Here is a 20819-nt window from a genome sequence, read left to right on the forward strand (position 1 = left end):
CTTGTTAAAGACAGCAGATCCTATCTTTGCTTTCCCAGCAGCCTCCCTTTGCCAGGGCTTCCCCCACGTTTAAGAAGTGCACATTCCCGCTAGGCTGAACCCTTGGAAGGGAACCCAGATTTTGAAACCCGATTTTTAAATTATTCCGTTTGACTGCTTGCACTGTACATTTAAAACACAGACCTTTTGGAAAAAGAAACTTCATGAATATTCACTTCCCTTTTGCAGATTCAAATGCCTCATTGAGTTAGCTCTGCACTTCACCTTTAGAAAAACAAATGGAAATCGGTTGATATATTTCTCAAGTTGAAGTTCTCTTTTCTCTTTTTCTCTTCTTCTCTTCTTTTCTCCTCTCTTCTTCTTTCTTTTCTCTTCTTTTCTTTTTTGTCTTTCCTTTCCATTCCCTCCCCCTTGGGCCTCCTCCCTCCGTCTCTCTGTCTCTCTGTTTAACTTCTTACTCTCCAGTATCTCAGCCCTTTTCATTTCTTACTGTCTCTGGCATTCTTCCTGCTATTTGAAGCCATTTTGAATGATTTTCAATTCAGGTTTTCATACTCAGCAAGGCCAGAAACTGTAGTGTTGCATATATGAGGTAGGACAGAAGTCTTTAAAAGTCACCTGTGGAGTAAGCACTATCCCTTTTAAACCCTGAGCATCAGGTCCAATCAATAATGTCTGTTATTGCCACACTGCCCAAAGAGATTCTAATGGGTTTTCTGAATGTGCCCCTGGCTCAGCTCTGGGTAGAGCAGTTCCTGCCTGGGGACTGAGCTCTGTGACTTGGTAGTCTCAGGTTATCTACCATTCCTCCTTTCCATTAACTAGGTAATTTCTTATGCTCCCACTTCCTCTAACATTTTTACCTGATTAAAATAAGGTTAAGAAGAATACCCCAAACAGGTGTGGTAGAATCAAGAGATGCTTGGAAGGTGGGCACATGGACAATTCTCCCTTCATACTGATGGTGAAGGGCAGGTTGGGGGACTCATGAGTTCACTGTATGGTTAGAAGCCTTAGGGTCTTTCCAGCACAGGTTCCCCTGAGCTACTGTCTGGTAGGGATGTTTCTGTTCACTGCAGTGTGACCACTCTGTGTTCTTCACCTTGTCCTCCAGGGCCTCTTGCCATTCAGTCACCCCTGTGGCCGATATCCAAGTGCTAAGGGATTTGAACTTGGCAGATTCCCAAATCATGGTGTATGAGATGTGGCCACTGACATCTCTAGGACTCCGGTCTTGTAGCTTGTCCTCTTGTCCATCTATGGTCAGTCCTCCGGCGCACCTGGGTGGTTTGTCTTATATCTCTGATCAGATCATGTCACTGGCCAGATTTGAAGCTAGAGCTGTTCCCATATCCTCCCAGACTTTTATGCTCTGGTCCTTGTCTTCCTCTGTGATCCATTTCCCGCTGCTCTTCTATGTGTTCACTCAATTCCAGCCCCTTGGGCTGTTGACTCCCAAACCTGTAAGCATGCTCCCACAATCCTTTGCATCTGCTGTTAGCTCAGTCTGAAGCGTTCTGGTCTCTCATTCCATTCAGGCCTCTGCTCACGTGGCATCTCCCCAGAGAGATGTCCCCAACCACTGTGTTTAAAACAGGACCTGCCTGTCACTATTTGTTGTTACCCCAATGGCTTTAATCATTGGCCTGTTACCCACAGTAAGACATACATTTCTGTGTCATGACCTCATATGGTAAAAAAGTTCTTAAAACACTATCTGTGTTTACTGTGGAAGATGCGCACTAATGCATTCTACTGCATTTGAACTCATTCCACTCTAACCACTTCATTAGAAATCATGAATTTTAATGATTTCACCATCAGCCGCATGGTTACAACTTATTGTTGGGTTATAAATACTTCCTTCTCCTGCTTTAGTCTTTTCATAGCAGTTATATTCTGTGTACTGTTTGTCATCTTTTGTTCTAGAGTGCAAGCTCCATGAAGGACACAAAAATGCAGATTTTAACAGGTTTTATTGCTGTTGTGTTCACAGTGCTGAGGAGCATACAGTAGGTACTCAATAAGTACTTGTTGAATGGTTGACATAGTAAATGTGTTAGGTGTTTATGGAAAAAAGATTTTATTGTCAAGTAATTTGTGTATTCTATATCCCTCCTGAAGATTCATACTACACATTTGAATATGCAAAAGTCCAAGATGTCCTCTAGTAAAGAAGCCTGTTTGGTGTTGTTAACCCCAGGATTCAGAAACTTAAGTCCCTCAGAACCCTTTTTTAGAACACACCTGTTCATGTGTCATGGGACATCAGAGATACTCAGATCACGTTCAGAAAAAAAGAAAAAAATAATCAACCTGGACAAATGTACCAGTGATGGAACCTGAGCACAGGCCACTGCGGGCCCTGGGACCATCACTTCCTTCCCCCAGACCCTGATGGAGGCATTAACCATTCAGCAACCAGATGGGGACAAGGCCCGGGAATCCTGAGGGGGGCTGGGTGGCTTGAGCAGCAGGAATAGGGACAAGGATAAATTGGAACTGCAGTGGCCATATTTCAATCTGAAGGAGAGGTTTAAGTATTTTTACAACTTAGGTAGTCATCCTTTGTCAATACCCCTGAATAGGAAGCATTGGCAAAGACTCACTCTGCTTTATTTCTCTAATCGTCTAGTTACAGATCCATAGTTGGGGGTAATGACCCCCACTAAGGAGGCCCAGGGATCAGGGGAGGGAGCAGAAGATCAACATCACTTCTTCCTTCTCTGGGTCTAGAGGAGATCGACAGAGAGAATCTCCTTGGGAAGCAGAAGAAAGAGGAAGGGAGTCATGAGGAGCTGCTTTGGGTGCTGTTGTTCGTAGAATTGTTTCTTGAAAGGTGATATTCAGAAGGGGCGAATTCGAGGGTGATAAGAAATTAGGCCGTAAATAAATGTTAGCTGCCATAATAATTATTATTATTAAAAACAACATTTTAACCAATGCTTGGGAGACTATATGACTTACATTAGAGGCACCTACATTTAGTACCTTAATCCTGGAAGTAGCATCTCAGCTTTTATGATTGTGAATTTTTATTCTTTCTAATCCATCCCTGGTCCTGCTTTTTTCCTTCTTTTCCCTTCTCAAAGGTGTAAATTAAACAGCAGAGTTGTTTCCACAGCTACTCTGTGCCTAATTCCGTGGGTTATAAGGTAGGACCGTACTACTTTCTGTCACTTCAACCTGATGGGACCTCTATCTTATTTGCTGTGTCTCTTCAGTTACAAGTTATAATAAAAGCATGATCTCCCAGATTATGCTCATTTCGAAGACAGAGACTCGAGTAGCACTATGACATGGTGGGTATTATTTTTAAGTCAGAAAAATCTTATGCTCCTATTCAACAATTCATCAGTTATTAAGAATGACGATTACGGTAGATGTTCCAAAGCAGTGACTTAACATCTTTATTCACTTCATCTAAAGTGAAATAAAAGGCAAAACAGTGACAACTGTAGGCAGAACGTTTCTTCCAAGGTGGCGCACTTAACCCTAAAAACACAGGGAACACACTGTCTTTATGAGTGGAAGGGAGGTGTCTAAGAAGTGCTGGAAAGTTAATTTTTCAAATAAACCTTAATAAAAGGTACACTGCTTCAGGTGTGAAGCAGTTGGTGGAATGATGTCTGTGAGTCTCTAACAAAAAGTTGCTCGAAGGCATCCACGAGCCACCAGGAATTCCTTCTGTCGTGGGCCCCAAAGATTACCGGCGTGCATGGCTTCAACAAGACTGAGAGCCAGAGCAAAACGCAGTTCTGACTCTGCCCTGCCTCCTCTCATGATTATCTCTGTGGTTTTCCCTTTGCTGAGATGCCTCCGTTCTTCAAAGACCCTTGCTTCTTCATCACTCTGCATGACTGGCCTTTCACATGGGATGAATCTGGGTTCATTTACATTTTGCGACTTGTTGGCTATGCAGCTTTCAAAAAGTTATTTAGCCTCTCTGTGCTATTGTTCCCACAGCCATAAAGTGAGAATAATGATTTCTACATACCGGGCTTGCTATGGTCATTAAATCTCAAGCAGGGAAGTTCTTAAGCTTGATATCCTGTGTTCAAATCCCAGTGCAGCTACTTATCAATGGTGTTTGATGTTGGCAGTCCACCTCCAACACTCAGTGTGCAAAAGGAATAGTAACCATAACTGTGTCATGTGAGTGTTGCAAGGATGAAAGGTACCAACACATGGAAAGTTCTTAGCTCTGCCATGTTTTTAGAGTGAGCCCCTCCCAAAACATCAGCCATGATTAACACAACAGTATTCAGTGCTAGGTTCAGAGTAGTTCCATAAATGATACTTCCCCCCACTGTAAAATATTCTCATTCAGGGGTTTATTAGGTTATTACCTACTAATGCAAACTTTGCCAATTAGGGAAGTTTTCATGGATGTTAATTTTGCAATTTTTTCCTTGAAGCTTTGTGACCCATCTTCTGTGGGGGGAGCCTCAGAGGTCAGAGTCATTTTAGGATAAGGGACTCTTTGTCTTAGAGATTCTTGCACAAAAGAGAGGATGGGCCATGACTGATTTTACCAGCTGTTAAAGATAATTGTCACCAAGATTTGGGAGGTGTGACAGGAAGGAACACAGACTGTGGGATCAGATGAGAGGAGTTGAATCCCAGCCCACCAAACAACCTCCTTTTTTAGCTGTGTGGCCTTAGGCGGGTTATTATTATTATTTTAAAAACTTATCCTGGATTTCCAGAACTATAATGAAAATAATGCCTGTGGGTAAGGTTGACCTGATGAGGTCTCTGATGTAAAAAGTGCTTGTGTTCCACACACTGTAAAGCACTGTGCAAAGACATTTGAAGATGTGAAAATCAAAGTTATATCTATTGATTTAAGTTTGCAGAATGAAGTGATTTTAGAAATAAAAGGGGAAAGCAATAGCATTGTTTTTAATGAGTTGTGATAGCAACGCAATGCTTTCTTGTTTAAAAGTTTTCTCCAGAAAATAAAGGCAAGGATCAGAAGGAATTCAGATTCAAATTTGGTTACCTCTCTAGCTGCTTCTGTGTTGAAACCTTGTCTATTGCATTTTAAGGACAGATCATGGGCAAGTATATGGGATACGGCACAATTCCAATGTTCTAATTCAGTAATAATACAAAACTTGAGGTACACAAAACCAGATTGGGAGGAATGACATTTGGCAGGGGTTATTCCCTGTTCTATGATTACATCATGATTACGGAAACACATAACTAAATATGCCCCTCTGCTTAACATGTATTTCATAAGTTGAAGGTATATAGGATTTTTTTTTTTAATACATGGGCTTTGGGCATGCAGTAGACATTTTTGATACTTGCCAAATATTTTCAGGACTCCACCTCCTGGGTACATGGTAAATTTGCAGCTCCAGTCCCCTTGTGTGTTTGCCCATGTTTCCTTCTGGCCAAAGACATGGGAGCAGAGAGACATCTGTTACTTCCGGGCTACAGCATTTGAACTGATGCTGTGAGGCACCCGGAGACCCATCTGTGTCAGGTAACATGATTGGTAATGTTGGAAATGGTGTTTGTTCTGGTAGTGGGGATGCTCAGTGACCAAGAGAGGTCAGATTCCCCCTTGCTGACCTGTGATGCACTTCTAGTATAACCGTGGCAGTGTGGGGGGGGGGGGGGCGACAGTGATTACATCTCTGTAATCGTAAACACTGGGGTTTGGGAAGTCACCACCTTGCCTGTCCTGATACAGAGACAGACAAACCTTCTTCTGTCACATACTGTGTAGCCCTGGACATGTTATTTAATCTTCCTAAGCATCAGTTTCTTCATCTGTATTATTTTATTGGGAGATTATACTCATGCTAAATTCATAGGGTTATTGTGAAAATTAGTAAAGCAATGCAGATAAAGTACTTAGGATAGAACTTGGCATATGACAGGCATTAAAACGTATTTATCATTATTACTGTTTTATTAGAATTATAGAATGTTAGTATTTGTTTACAATTTTTTTTTGTTTTTAATGCAATTTAGATGCCATCTAACATGGCTTATTTTTCATCACTGACAGAGGATAAGTTAGGTACCTTTACTGCTAAAACAAGGTTCTCAATAAGCAGTACATGGCTCCCTCTGAAACTGCATGATAAACCTGCACAAATAGAGTTCCTGTCTCCCATCAGGTCTCAGTGGAGTTCGTTCCAACCAAAAGTTGAATGTTGTTTCTTTAAGGTTTCTACTCACTCTAGAGTTTTATCATTTTATAGGCCTTGCTTAAATCAAGATATGTCCATGTGCTCCTTCTGGCATCCCTAATTAGAAAAGAAACAAGTTAATTGGCCTGACCTATTGCACATTGCTCCTTCCATTTCCTAAGGGCCCGGGGTGTGATTTTTCTGGGTCAGGAGGCATCTGTCCTTTGGACCGCAGCTGTATGACGGCTGCCGCTGTCGGGCAATGCCTCATAGGCATCTTCCAGTCCCGGCTCTCAAGAGGCAGGCAGAGTTACAGCACGTGGGGAGAACTGGGGCAACGGTGTCTGGTAATAAACAAGAAAGCAGAAACTGAGACACTCTTAGAAAACGTGACCTGAGGGAGGGGTAGAGAGTTATGAGGGACTTCCCAGTGGGAGCTGGATAACTGCTTCGGGTCAGGACTGGTGTGCCACCCAAGGTGGGAAGTAGTTCCTAAGCTCAGCAGTGACATAGGAGCACAGACGCAGACAAACCTTGGAGGACTAAGTAGTGGCCCACCCACATCAGGGAAATGGGCTGGGAGGAAAGGAGCTGCGGGGAGCTAGATGAAGTTTGTGACAGATGCCCCCCAGGATGACAACAGGTAAATATAAAGGCAGCCCTGTTGGTTTTGGAGGCAGGTGAAATGACCTTCAAATTGCTAGATGAAGACCACAAGTACATGGAGAGAGACAGGCTGGTGTAGAGATGGAGACCATCACATGCCAATGTGCACCTTTTTATTCTAAAAATATTTACTGCACATGAAGTAGATGCCAAGCACTGTGCTAGTTGCTCTGGACACAAAGCTGTGAACAAAGATTACCCTCAGTCCTCAAGGAACTCCTACTATAGTTGGGGAATGCACAACAACAACAGCAAAACCAAACTCATAGGGCAGATGATGGGACTGAAAACTTCTGTTTTCTGACTGGCATCAGATAATGTACCTGATATGCTTCCAGATAGCAGTGCTCTCTCTTCCCTTGTTCTCCAGGCACCCTGGCCAGCTATTATAACTGTATAAGCATGTTTTTGCAAGCTCTGGACTTCCTTTCTTCTTCCCCATCTAAGGTGCTCTTTAGGGCCTGTGCTTGTTGATGGGCTCCTGCTCCCATGGCTCCCATTGCCCCATCCATTCTTAAAAATAGTTCCTAAGCTCACTAAAGAAAACTAGAAAAGCCACTGTTACTTTTTTTCTTAGATGTCTCCACCTCTTCTTCCACTTGAAAACATAAGTGATTATGTGGCTAGAATTTTCTCTTTTTTAAGTCTCTCATTTATCCCCCTTAAGCCTACTTACCTTTGAGAGTGTGAACCCAGGAAATTATACTGAAGTTTTTCCCTTAGCAATTTAAAATCAGCTCCATTTAAAGCTAAGGCCCACACTATTGTCATTCACATTTAAACACTCAGTCCAAGTACTCCTTCCTCCTTGTCCTTGCAGAGTGCTTTATTGTTTTCTTGATTTTTATCAACTGTATGACACCTGTTATAAAGGAAGAACTCTACAATGGAGGAACTTGAGATCTAACACGCTGTCTTAGCCTTATTTCACTGGCAACAGTGTCATATACTGCTAAGAGACAGCAATATACAGCCCCAGTGACCTACCCTAATTTCTGGTCATCCGTGTTTATAAATAGCCACTTCAGTTTGACACTAGGGAGCCTAATGTCTTTGAGAATGCATATGAAGGAGTTCAGCAGTGGATATGAGGGGAAAAAATGAAGGCCCTATTGCAATAAGCCTTAGTAGTGCCAACTTTGGTGATAGAAGTAAGACAGGCGAGCTGGCAGGGTTCGTAGCAAGAACTATTATTGCTCAAGTAAACAAGCACATCTAAGTAATTAGTAACACATTCTTGTAATTGCTTCCCAAATGGCCGAGTCATTTGGTTTTCTAAAACAGGATTCTGAAAGCTCTGATATCTGTGCTCTGTGACACATATTTGCAGACATTCTCCTCTCTTCCTGTCTCGTCTTTGAACTTCTGTACACAGAAAATTGATCCATTTACTCTCTTTGTTTCTCTGTTTTTGGTGTTTGATTTGTAGCTTCCTCTCATCTCTTCACTAACCTTGACCTGTTTCCTTTCTCATCTTGAAGTTTTTAATTATCGTTGTCTTGCAGTTTTTGCCATCCTTGTACAACTTTGTCTCTTCAACAAAACCCCTCAGATTTTCACAGGGACAGAAGTCCCATCAGGTTTGGTAAGGAGCCACTGGGACATTGTGGGCCTTGAGGTCTGAAGTGACTTTGAACCTTTTGGGGATCAACTTTTTTTGGGGGCACCAAAAGAAGGTTTGTATTTCTAAGGGGAGAAATAATTTTTTTTCAAAGCTCAAAGACTGGGACATCAAATAACTCTTACAAAACAACATTTTGATGAGTTAAGTGTAAATGAATCAGAAACATATGGATTGAATTTCCCTTAAAATACACATGGGTTTAAAAATTAAGGGGAAAAGTGCTTGGCAAAATTCGTTTTGGGTTTGGCCAAGTCTGATTCCTTTGAAAACTAGTTCAGAACATGATGCCGATCTCAAAGTGCTTCTGGGTTCACACATCTCTGGTTCAAAGTGCTCTCTTCCTCAGAACCCTGCTTCCCACCTTTGCTTGCTGCTGTCAGGGCTGTGTCCCCTCACTCATTCCAATCAGAATGACATCCCAAAACAGAAAGTCCATGTGAAAATCTCCCGTGCAGGAGCTGCTCACGACCAGACCTCTGCATTGAATGGGCATATTATGATTCATTTACTTTCCACTCACTTATTGCATTTCCATTAGGTACAGAGCACCTAGGCGACAAAGAGGAATCAAGTATGGTTGGTCTCCCTGGTAAGAAAGCCCATGGCCCCTGGGTAAACCAGACAGGCATCCTAGTAGAGGGCAGTGAGATAAATGCTGTATGAGCTGGAGTCCTGCTGGCCCACAGAATTCACTCCAGATGGTTCATCTATGTCTCCTTCCTTCTCATTGGTATTTTGATAGTTGCTTTTAGTTCACATACTCCTGAATTTAATGATGACTCCTTTACAGAGATGTAGATAGGGTTAAGGAAGTATAAAAGGCAAAGGCTGTAGAAACAATGGATCACTTAGGGCTGAAAGGACAGGTGAAAATGGGGTTAACAGAACCCAGGGAGAATCAGAACCATGGAGACAGGCCATCATTTGGGACCTGTGGCCATGGCTGGGTGCAGCTATTGTCAGACAGAGAGCATTAGAGCAGGAAGCGGGAGGGAATAACTACAAGGGAAGCTGAGCTGTGGTCTGTGGTACCAAACAGGGCAGAGAAAAGCAGAGAGTTGGCCAGAGGGACAGTGGGATACAGACAAAGAAACTAAGCTGTTGTGCAGCTGATGGAATAATTTCTGCCTCTATGAAAATGACATTGTGGGTGGAGCTTGAGGCGTTTTAATTACACTGGGGTAGGATTCTGATGAGTGAATTTGGAGTGACAGGTGTGAACGCATTTTTAGGTGCAAGGTATGACATGAAGAGAGTATGTAGCACAAAGTATGTTGGGGAAAGATGATCAGTCCCTATATAGAGGGTATGGCAAAAGTAAGTTTATGGTTGTTCCTATGGAAAATAATACAATAATTAACAAATAATAATACAAGAATGAACTCTGTGTTTCACATACTCATAACTGTAAACCTACGTTTGCCCCACCCTGCATAAAAAAGCTGGTTTATACAGGAAATTTGAATAATACGCTTGGGTGGTTGCATAGTCTCAGATCCCCAGATTTACGATAAGGACTTGGATCACGCAATTATGGGAGTTGGGAAGCCCCATGTCTGCTGTCTATGAGCCGGAGCTCCAGGTTCCGGTCTGAGCCTGAAGGCCTGAGAACCAGACGGCCAATAGTATAAGTTCCAGTCCAAGGGCAGGGGAAGACGATGTCCCAGCTCATCATTTATTTAGAGAGAGAATTCTCTCTTCCTCTGCCTTTTTGTTCGGTTCAGGCCCTCAGTGGATTGGATGAGGCCCAACCACACAGGGTAGAGCCATCTGCTTACTCAGTCTCTAGATTTAAATTCTAATCTCTTCCGTTGACACCCTGACAGACACACCTAGAAAGAATCTTTGGCAGGATATCCAGGCACTGTGTGGCCCAGTCAAGATGACACATAAAGTTAACTTTCAAAGAGGTTGAGCTTCATTCACAAGACAAAGTGGAACCACTAAAGATTTTTGAACAGAGGTATAATAAAATCAAAATAGTGTTTTAGGAAAGTTAGCCCAATGGCTTTGTTTAAAATGGATCAGAAAAGAGAGAGTTGGAGGATGAGGTAACCAGAGGCACTAGAAGGCTTGATTTATGTGGGTTGATATTCTGATTTATCTGTTTTGTACAATATTTATTGATTCTTTAATGATAGATGAAATTTAAATGTGTGTCCCCCAATGCAGTTATACCTCTGTTTTTAGTTAAATCACAATTGGTGATTATATTGTGATTTATAAATATTGTTTACTATTGAGCCAAATAGTATATCAGGATTTCAGGGTTTTTTTTTTTTTTAATAAAACATTTTATTTTTCTTGGAGTTTCTAATTGGGTCAGTTTTTTACTTTCATAATTTGCTAACCACAAATTTTAAGTATTTTCAAATGTTCATTATATCAATTGTTCTATCAAATTTCCCTTTTTCCTAGTGTCTTCCCTTTCAGAGTCCTCAGCCCTCATTCTCCCATCTGTTCTGTTTGTATTTTATGGCTGTACCCTCAGACTGTGGTCTTGATTCTTCTGTGATGGATGTTTGCTTTCTCTTTCTTAAACCCATCCTTCCCTCCCCCTTTCCTTGATTTCATTGCTAACATTCATTCCTTAGTACGCTAAACAAAATAGAGAATATGCTAGGTTAATTTTCTGCTAACTTGCATCTATTCTCATCTACATTTAGCTGATTTCTTGATTTGCTCAACATTTCCCTCTAAATTGTAAAGACAGAATTGCTGATGTCCTTTGTATTTGACCTTTTTTTTTAAGAGGGGGAAGGGAGAAAGAGAGAGAGAGAAACATCAGTGTGTGGTAGCCTCTCGAGTGCCCCCTACTGGGGACCTGCCCACAACCCAGGCATGTGCCAGAGATTGGGACTCGAACCTGTGACCCTTTGGCTTGCAGGCTGGCGCTCAATCCAGTGAGCCACACCAGCCTTATTAAAGCTGATTCTCTTTTCTCTGGACACTTCTCAGGTATTTTCTTTTGGCCCCAGTGGCCTGAAATTTCACAGTGATGTACAATGGTGTAGGCAAGAGATTTTCAACCTTTTTCATCTCATGGCACACTTAAGCTAATTACTAAAATTCTTTGACACACCAAAAATATATTAAATGTTTTGCCAATCTGACAAAAAATAGGTATAACTTTGATTGATTTACCAAACAAATAATAGTAATTACACACCCTTTTTGTTCCAAAGTGACTTTTAAAAATATTATGTGCCTATATTTGTATAGGATTTCTAGTACCAAGAATTAACCAATCAGACACAACCACATGTGATGTGACCAATAAGATGCAACTCTGTTGTATGACCTATAAATTTATGGTTCAAGACAGGGCATTCACACCTATGGCTATTGTTGTGTTGGCTGTTGTCATTTTTTTATTTGACAACCTAAGGGAAAAAAGGTCAGTGTCCCTGACTAATCAGGTATCTCATGTTTTAAAAATTCTTGTGGCACACATGTTGAAAAATGCTAGTGTAGGTTATTTTTCATTCATTGTGCTGGATATTCAAATGGGTCCTTTTCAATGTAGATAGGTGTGTCCTCCAACTCCACAATATTTTCTTGTAATATCATGTGATAATTTTCTCCTCTTTGTTTTTTCCATCTTCTCCTTTTGGAATTCATATTAGCTGGATAATAGAACTCTTTGATTGATTCTTTAAATCTCATTCCAACCCCCCCTAGATTTTCAGATTTTCATGTATTTTTATTTCTTGGATTTTTTTTTAAATTTTATCTGAATTCTTACCTTTCAATTTTTTAATGGTATTTTTAATTTCAAGAATTGTTTCTTTCTAATTGTACCTTTCTCATAGTATCTCTTCTTGTGTGAAAAAGGAAAAAACTCTGAACTCTTTCTTATTTATCTGATAATATTAATTAAAATCCTTTTGAAGTTTTTTTTTTTTTTGTCCTCTGAGTTATTTCCTTTCTCTATGCCCTTCCCCTACTCCACTTTCATTCCAAATGATCCATCATTTTAAGTGGGAGGTTTTTCTTAAGTGTTAACTGATTCACCCACATTTAGGACTAAGCCATTTTAAATTGTGCTCTATCCTTATAGTGGAATACTCCTCAGGAGAGGGCAAAAACTAATGATCGTGGAATGAGATTTCGTCTCAGAAGCATCATGCTATGTGAAAAAAGTGGTCTACAAAAATGCATATCATGTAATTCCATTTAGGGGAAATGTTTGAAAAGGCAAAACTCTAGTGACAGAACAGGTTAGTAGTTGCCAGGAGCCAAGGATTGGAGGAAAACTTTGACTGCAAGAGGGTATGAGGGAGCTTTTTGGGTGATGGAAGTGTTCGATATATTGGGGTGGTGTTGATTTGACCATATATGTTGGTTAAAACTTGTTGAGTTTTACACATAAAATTGGTGACTTTTATTATATGGGATATATCAAAAAAGCTGTCTGAACAGAAATGGGAAATTCTGTGTGTGGATGGAGTTGTTGACTTGGAGTCTTTGAATTGAGCTGATTGCACGAGAAGCCATCATTTCATCATGAGCATCCTACACATGGCAGTTTGTGGAGGCCTTGACAGCTATTGTCTTTAGGGCAAAACAATGGACTGGATTCTGATGTGAACAGGCACCTGTGTAGTCCTTACCTAACTTTAGATGGATTCCTATAATGTATCCATGTCTGTTATATGAGTTCTAAAATTTTGCATGAAAATCATCCTACTGTGTAATCTTTTGTCACTTGATGTTTTTTCATTCCAGTTTGTTTCTGAGTTTTATTCACATTGACAGAACTGTTTCACTCATCTAAATAGCTGTAAAATATTCCATGGAAAAAATAAACCAGAGTTTGTGCACCCATTTCCCTCAGAGGACCATTGTCTAGGTGACATGTTTTTTGATTGCACGCAATGCTTTAATGACCTTCTTGCACATGTCTTCAGGAGCACGTGTGTGGGGATCTCTAGCACAGTGGCTCCCATATGCGAGGGTGCATTAGAATCAACTGGGATGCCTGTACAACACATGCTTCTGGACCCTACCCCAAAGTTCTCAATTCAAGAGCTGTAGGGGACCTCCCTCAAAAAATTGAATTTCTTTTGCTAAATTTTATTTTTATTCCCTCCATAGAAAACATTAGAGAAACTTCAAGCCAAAAATATATGCTCCCTTTGTACAAAAAGTGTAAATGTTTTTTAAAATTTATTATTTGTAACATAGGCACAATTATTTAAAGTTAATAAATTTTTATTTAAGGAATTTCACATGTTCTGAGTCTTTAGTTCCTCATGAGTCTGAGGAACTCATGAGCTTTTTCACTCAATCCCGTCAGTTGCCATGTAAGAGGAATAGAGATGATCATGTGATCACAAACTCTTTGGTCACTAGCCACCTAGAAGGATTAGCTAGACAAAGGACATCTGGAAGGTTCCAGAAATCTAAGACAGCTATTATAAACTCTCACTGATTACCAATGGCTATTACAAAGTCACACATAGCTTGTGTTATATTTATATTGGACAGTGCTGATCTAGGCAATGAAAATAAGTAAGGGTTAATAAAATGTTTCAAATAGGCTGAATGCTAGCAATGTAGCAGAAAGAAAACCTAGTGGGAAAATGTTCTGTGGTCATGTCCACGGCAAAAAATTGAATTTCTAACCAATTCCCAGGTGATGCTGCTGCTAATGAAGGGATCAGACTTTGAGAACCACTGCTTTAGGGTTGATGCCTGCAGGTAAAATTCATGTCCATTGGATATGTACATGTTTTTCATTTTACTAGAGATTTTCACACCAGTAGGGATTTCTAAACATACAGAGTGTTTGCACCAATATATACCTCTACTATCAGTGCATGTATCCCCATTTCCCACTGTATTGCCAGAAATTGATGTTATAAATTTTTAATGTTGTCAATTCAAACATCTCTTACTGTTTTATGTTTTTCTGATTGATAGTGAGATTGAACACAAAATATTATGTTTCATCTCCATTGCTTTTTGTTTTCTGAGAATTCTATATCCTTTGCCTCTTTTCCACAATTAGGTTGACTGGTTTGTTTGTTTCTTATTTTATTGCTTTGTAGAATTTCTTTATCTATCCTGGACACTAATTCTTGATCTGATAGTGGGTTGCAAATCTCTTCTTTTACTGTCCTACTCTGTGATTTTTTTCATTTTGTTTCTGGCATTTTTGATAAAGAGATATTTGAAATATCATAAAATCAATGTCAGTGTTTTTCTTTGTAATCTGTGCTTTTATAATATTTTGTTTAAGAATTCTTTCCCTGCTGTCATAGGGATATTTCAAGTATTTGTACACTTAAATTCTTTACTTGATATTTACATTTAATGTTTAATTTATTTGGAATCATGTATATTGTATAAGATAAGAAGCAGTTTTTTTTCCATATGGGGAATCACTCACTACCTCTGTCATATCACATTTTCACTCATTTTTGCATCTATTTCAAACTCATCTGTCCACTGTATAATCTTTTTATCTACTTCAGAACCCAAAACTAAAATTTTTAATTACTTGAAATTTGAAATGTCTAGAAAATTTTGATATAGGGAAATTCTTCTCATGTTTGTTCTCTTTTTCAAAGTAATCTCATTTCTTCTTGGTTCTTCTGACACAGTTCAGTTTGTTCTGTTGGATGAAAAAATCACCTGACATTTTTCAGTTGGCTCTAGCACTTTATTCAGTGTTGAAGATGTTCTCCATGGTAACATATGTGCTCATTGGGACTTCACTTCTTTTTAAGAAAAATTTGAGGTAGATTAAAAAAAAAACATGATGCAATAGTAGTAATTGTGTGGGTGTGCTTACAGGTAAAAACACGAGAAAAGAATGTCAACTATAAAAGTAATAAAATCATTAGACTAAACGTAAAACTTTATAAAAACCTTTTCATTGAGGATGAAGCAGGATGCAAGATAAATATTTGACTCCTCTGATAGTGAAAAAATTGTATTGTAATAAACTGTCAGAAAGTAACATAGGACATTTCATAGGGAATATAGAAAATAAATTCTTAACAAATAACAGAAATGCATTTCTAATAGTGGCAGTGAATAACATTTTAATATTATAAAAATTAATAAATAGCTAATGAGATTTATTCGACCCCTTCTCAGGGTCTAACTTGATTCAGGGGTAGGAATGAGAATATGTGAGTCTTCAGGTAGATAACAATTTTTCTCTGTCTCTTCAATGGGCAACCTATGCTTGTGGGTTCAATCCGCCCTGCCGCCCTTTTTAGTAAATAAAATTTCATTGGGACACAGCCACACTCATTTGTCTTCATACTGTCTATGGCTGCCTAACAGCTACCATTGGCAGATTTGAACAGTTGTGTGAAGACCATACAGCCCATTAATCTGATAATATTATTATCTGGCCCTTTCAGAAAAAGTTTGCCATGCCCTGCTCTAAATAATCATTCCTTATTAACTTTATAACTGTGTAGTTATATTTTGAAATGTCCCTCACATTTTTTTTTTTTAAGCACATGAGAGTGTAAACCAAATACCTTACAGACACAGTGGTCAAGGTGAGGTATTTGGCCATAATGATTTCTTCATGTCTTCTTTCAGGAAGAGAATGAATGTACTCTCAGCCTGTATACTCTTTCTACCCAAGAATTTCATCACCCAAAGAAAAAACAACATAAGAGCACAGATACCCTGCACTCTGAATTAGGGAACTTCTTGTTTGCCTGGGCAACATACTTCTTCTTGCTCTGCCTGGAGGGTGGTTCGCCTCTTATCAGCCATCCTGCTCCAGTCACCTAACCTTACAGTGCTTCTGGGACCAAGGTGAGCAGTGCATGGGAATCCTGACATGGCATCTTTTTCCTCCTCTGGGCTTAAGTCCTGGGAGGTGCCATAAATCTTGCAACTTCTTTTCCTCATAGACCCAGTGCTGAGTTCCTCTCAGCTCCCTGGTGATGCTATTTTGCAAAAAAAAATTTTTTTTTTGTAAGAATTGGTTTAACTGACCTGTCACAACTCCAAACTGGCAATATGTTCCAGTGGAAAAATCTCAGAATTTGGAGACAAAAGTCCTGTTCTTGAGTTCCTAACTTTGATACTTACCAGGTGAATGCCATTGGGCAGGTTGCTGAAACTCTGAGTCTCAGTTTTCTCCTCTACAAAATGAGGATACTAACAACGCTTATCACACTTATTAGGAGTATTGTGGGAAACAAATGAGATATGTGAAAATAATTTGTAAACTACAAAATAAAACACACATGCTTGTTATTATCACCAGTTCTCAAAAGCTCCCTCAATGGTTTTTCCTAATCTCCAAAGGCTTTTTATTTGCGTTCAGGAACCAGCCCATTAATTATCCATCGCTGCCTCCTTGCCAACGGGCCTTGCTGTTGAGTTAGCATCTGTTTTCCCTGGAAAGGAATGTGCTGCTCTTCCAGGCTCAGCCACTCTCTACAAATCACTGTTCTAGAACCTGCTATCTCAAAGCTGAGCCGCCGTCTTTGACAGTTTGAGGGTGGTAGTTAGGGAAAGAATGTTCCTTTTGCCTCTCCCTAATTCCACTGTAGTCCTGGACCCCAGCGCAGTCTCGAATGTGCTCCGAGATTTGCATCCTTTTCAGTGATCACTGCTGCCCAACTACTCTCTCTGTCTGAACTCAAAACTAGAGCGGGGAGGCAAAAGGGGAAATGGGGATGCACGTACCCCCAAACAAAGATTGCCCCTTATCCTCATCTCTCTGATATCTCTTCTTAGAACCCAGATCTGTGCCCCCAACTTCTACCTGGGTGAGGCATTCTTTTCTATGCCTGTGTCTCACTTCTTTTTCTTACTCCTCCCATAGTCTAGAAGGAAGAACTGGTCATTGGATTCATCCCGTTTCAAGATATGGATAGTGTCACTTATGAGTTGATAGAGCCTTCTTTATTAAAAATATCATCCTGTGTGAGGTCCTTCATTCCTTATTTCTCTTTCTTGAGATCCTTTCAAGCATGTGCTTTGTTTTTTCTTCCACATCCAGTATCATGGAGTCAGTCTAAGAGTGGTCAGATCGCAAAGTTTGGATTGAGTTTGGGGATAACAGGGACCCTCATTGGCTCTTAGGGCAAACTAGTTATGAAACCCCAGTCTTGCTAGAACTCTGAACTGGGTGTTGGACTAAACTTAAAATTAGATAAAAAGAAGGAAGAACAGATTAAACTCATTTGTTCTTTGCTAGTGTTCCTTTTGTGGATATTTCCTCCAGGGCTCTCGTAGAAAGGGGGTTAGTGAAAGGTCTTTATTCCATCAGTAGCTCTCAGGGCTTACATCTGTGCATTCACAAATAAATTCACAGAGTGGTCACTGGCCCACCATTTCAACCAATGGTGATTCCCTGTATCCTCAGTTAGGTTCAACTGGGACATTGTGTTACAAACTGCAATCTAAATTTTCTTCAATTTTGAACTAACTGCTTTCTACAGAAAGGAAAAATGAGGATTTAAGAAAAAATGACCATGATATCTTTGCCAGATAAAACATAATTTGCTTTATTTTTCCCCTTTGTGCTATTAAGAGATTTATTGTCTCCTATTTATTTTCAGCACTTTTCTTCATTTCTGGGAAGTCTGACCTGCCTAAATCATTATTGCATCTGAACAGAGTTTTGCAGACAGATTTCCAGTAACGGGCTCAATAATGGGCCCTATTTGGAATTTCGACGGCCCTTTAATGGCACACAGAAGGGCCGTGCTTCTTAGTTGTTTCCTGAGGAGCAAACATGAGGAGCCCCAGGAGTCTAGTGGCATAATCTGAAGCGGCCCACCACAAATTTTAAAATTCCTTATAGTCAAATATTATGGGAAATTTGCATTCCACATCACAATATATTTGTGTTTCCTTGTATAGAAAAAGGTGGTCATGTTTTAACGGAGATTTCAGGCAGGTATACCATTCTTATCCGGGCACAAATGTGCTACTTGTTGTTTGCTGTTGGTGGGGTGATGCATCCCCCAGCTGAGATGTTGAGGCAGGGAAATTGCATTTGACTCTTGATTTTGCCATTTTTTGACACCTAAACCTAGGTGAGGCACTTATTCTCTCAGAATATAGATCCTCGTATATAAATTGGGCTGTTGTGATGTTTGAATCTACAGTTCAGGGATTCTTTTTTGTTGAGTAATTGTTCAATGTTGAGAGGGAGGGACTGATAGGAACCAATGGGGATGTCTTAATCCTGGGCCATTGTGAAAACAATTAAGGGCAGGCATTTTCATGAAATTTAACTGCCCTTATTATGCAATCGTTCCACTTTATCACATTAGTTACTTGGGGATGTTTATAGTGTTTTTCCTCATAGAGTGCCAATGTTAGGAACAATAATTCTCATTGGAAACTTTGAGACAGCCGCCAGCCTCAGGCTCCCAGACTCACCCCTAGTGAACCTAAATTCACCAAATACTTATCAAGGAACTTTTCTGTGTCCATCACTTGCCAGGTACACTGAATAATATGGAAAAAATTGTGAGCTATGGCGCATGCTCTCAGTGACTTGAAGTCTTATTAGAGGAAACCCACAAAGCAGTTACAAGAATTCATCAGTAATCATATAAGAATATAATACATTGAAATGTAACAATAGTACACATTTGTCAAGGGCCTGCTAAATAACACACAGGGTGTTTCTTCTACTTCTCATAACAACCCTGAGAGATAAAAACAATTACTTTTGTTTTACTAATATGTACATCAAGACCCTAGGTCAGACTTTATAACCAAGCATGAGGAAGAAGTAGATTTAACAGCATCATATGTTGGACACCATATCCTACAGCCCTGAGTTATTCTTTGTAAATGGACTCCCCCAACACTGACTCTTGAATTGGAGTACTTTGGGTCTAATGGAGGGAAGTGAGAGTAATACCCTCTCAGTTTCCAGAAGCAAAGCTAATGTGAGATTTTTTCAGTACTTGCTGCATTGATCAAACAGGAGCACCCTAAACTTCAGCACCGTGGATTATGGTCTTTTCTGCACCCTCTCCCCATTTCTAGCAGAGTGCCTGATACACAGCCAGTCAGACAGAAACTATTAGTGCTCACTGGAATGCATGTACTAATTTACCTTCCTCAGACTCCTTTGCAGTTAGGAAAATGACGTGACTGACAACTCAGGCTGAAGGGATGGCGGAGATGGTTTAGAATCTGCAGTGCTGTCCTGTCCTCTCTTCCTCCTGTGTGTCAGCTTGCTGAGGCCAGAATGACCCTGGAACAATAGGATGGCTGAACTACAGATGGAAGACACCTGGGTATCTGAGTCACCATTTGGAGAACCATCTCAACAGGGGCATTCACCTTGGACTATGCATAAGCAAACAGTAAACTTCCATTATGTTAGACCACTGATTTTTTTTTTTTTTTTTTTTTTTACAACAGCTTACTTATCTGACTAGGGCAGCAGGTAGTGAGTAAATACTTGCAAGCTATGTGAGAGACATTTACATGCTTCACATTAATGTCACTTGGGAAATCTTTCAAAAACCCTGATGCCCAGGCTACAGACCAATCAGATTATCTACAGAGTGGTGTTCAGGCATTAGTTTCTTCTTTGTTTGTTTTACTTTGCTGTGTTGTTTTCAACTTCCTAGGTGATTCCATTGATAGCCAAGTTTGAGAACCAGTGTGTTGTATCACCGCTATTCTAGAGAGTGTGGTCTGTGGATCTCATTAGAAATGCAAATTTCATATCTCCAGATCTGTGGACTCAGATTCTCCTGGAATTTGTGTTTAGCAAGCACTCTGTGGAAGTATGTGGCGCCTTACAGCTGGAGAAAAGCCGATCTAGAACACTCTGCTCTAGTGACTCTCGAAGTATGGTCCTTTGACTGTAATCAGAGTTGCCTGGAAATGCTTCTCAAAGGCAGATTTCTGGGCCCAGCCTCAGGTGCTGTGTGCTAGGAGGTGATGCCAAATCTCAGAGAGTGACTGAAACACAACAGTCTGAAATACTCAAGTAGTTAGGCAAAGAGTGCCTTAGTCAGTCTGTTAGAATTTAGAATTTCCTGTTACTGGGAGGAGACATGAGAAGTTGGCAATGTAGCCTGGTAGCTGGGAGCCTGGAACTTGGAGTCAGGTGGATCTGAATTCATACCCTCGCTCTATCACTTTAGCAGCTGTGTGGCCTTAGGCAAATTACGTGGTCTGCTGGAGCCTCTATTCCCTGCTTCCTGCAATGGTGATAATACACACACATATACACCCTTTATAAAGTGGTGGTGAAGAGTACACAAGATGACGTCTTTAAAAGACTTAGCAGAGGCCCTGGTGCAGGATAAATAAACAATAATCATGGTTATCCTTCATGATAGTTGGAGATCTTAGATGCGCAGAAATGGAAGGCTGCAGTATAGGAAGATGTCGGTCATTACAGAAACAAT

At 40.2% G+C, this 20819-nt stretch overlaps 1 non-coding gene across 1 annotated transcript; it reads right to left on the minus strand.

Annotated features, from left to right (window-relative positions):
• Positions 1 to 13969: 13969 nt before the first annotated feature.
• On the minus strand, positions 13970 to 14088 carry LOC112315818 (small nucleolar RNA SNORA32). Its single transcript, XR_002975954.1, has one exon. It is a non-coding gene; the product is annotated as a small nucleolar RNA SNORA32 (small nucleolar RNA).
• Positions 14089 to 20819: the final 6731 nt, after the last annotated feature.

This window comes from Desmodus rotundus, chromosome 8 (genome assembly GCF_022682495.2).
Source record: "Desmodus rotundus isolate HL8 chromosome 8, HLdesRot8A.1, whole genome shotgun sequence".
Taxonomy (NCBI): Eukaryota; Metazoa; Chordata; class Mammalia; order Chiroptera; family Phyllostomidae; genus Desmodus; species Desmodus rotundus.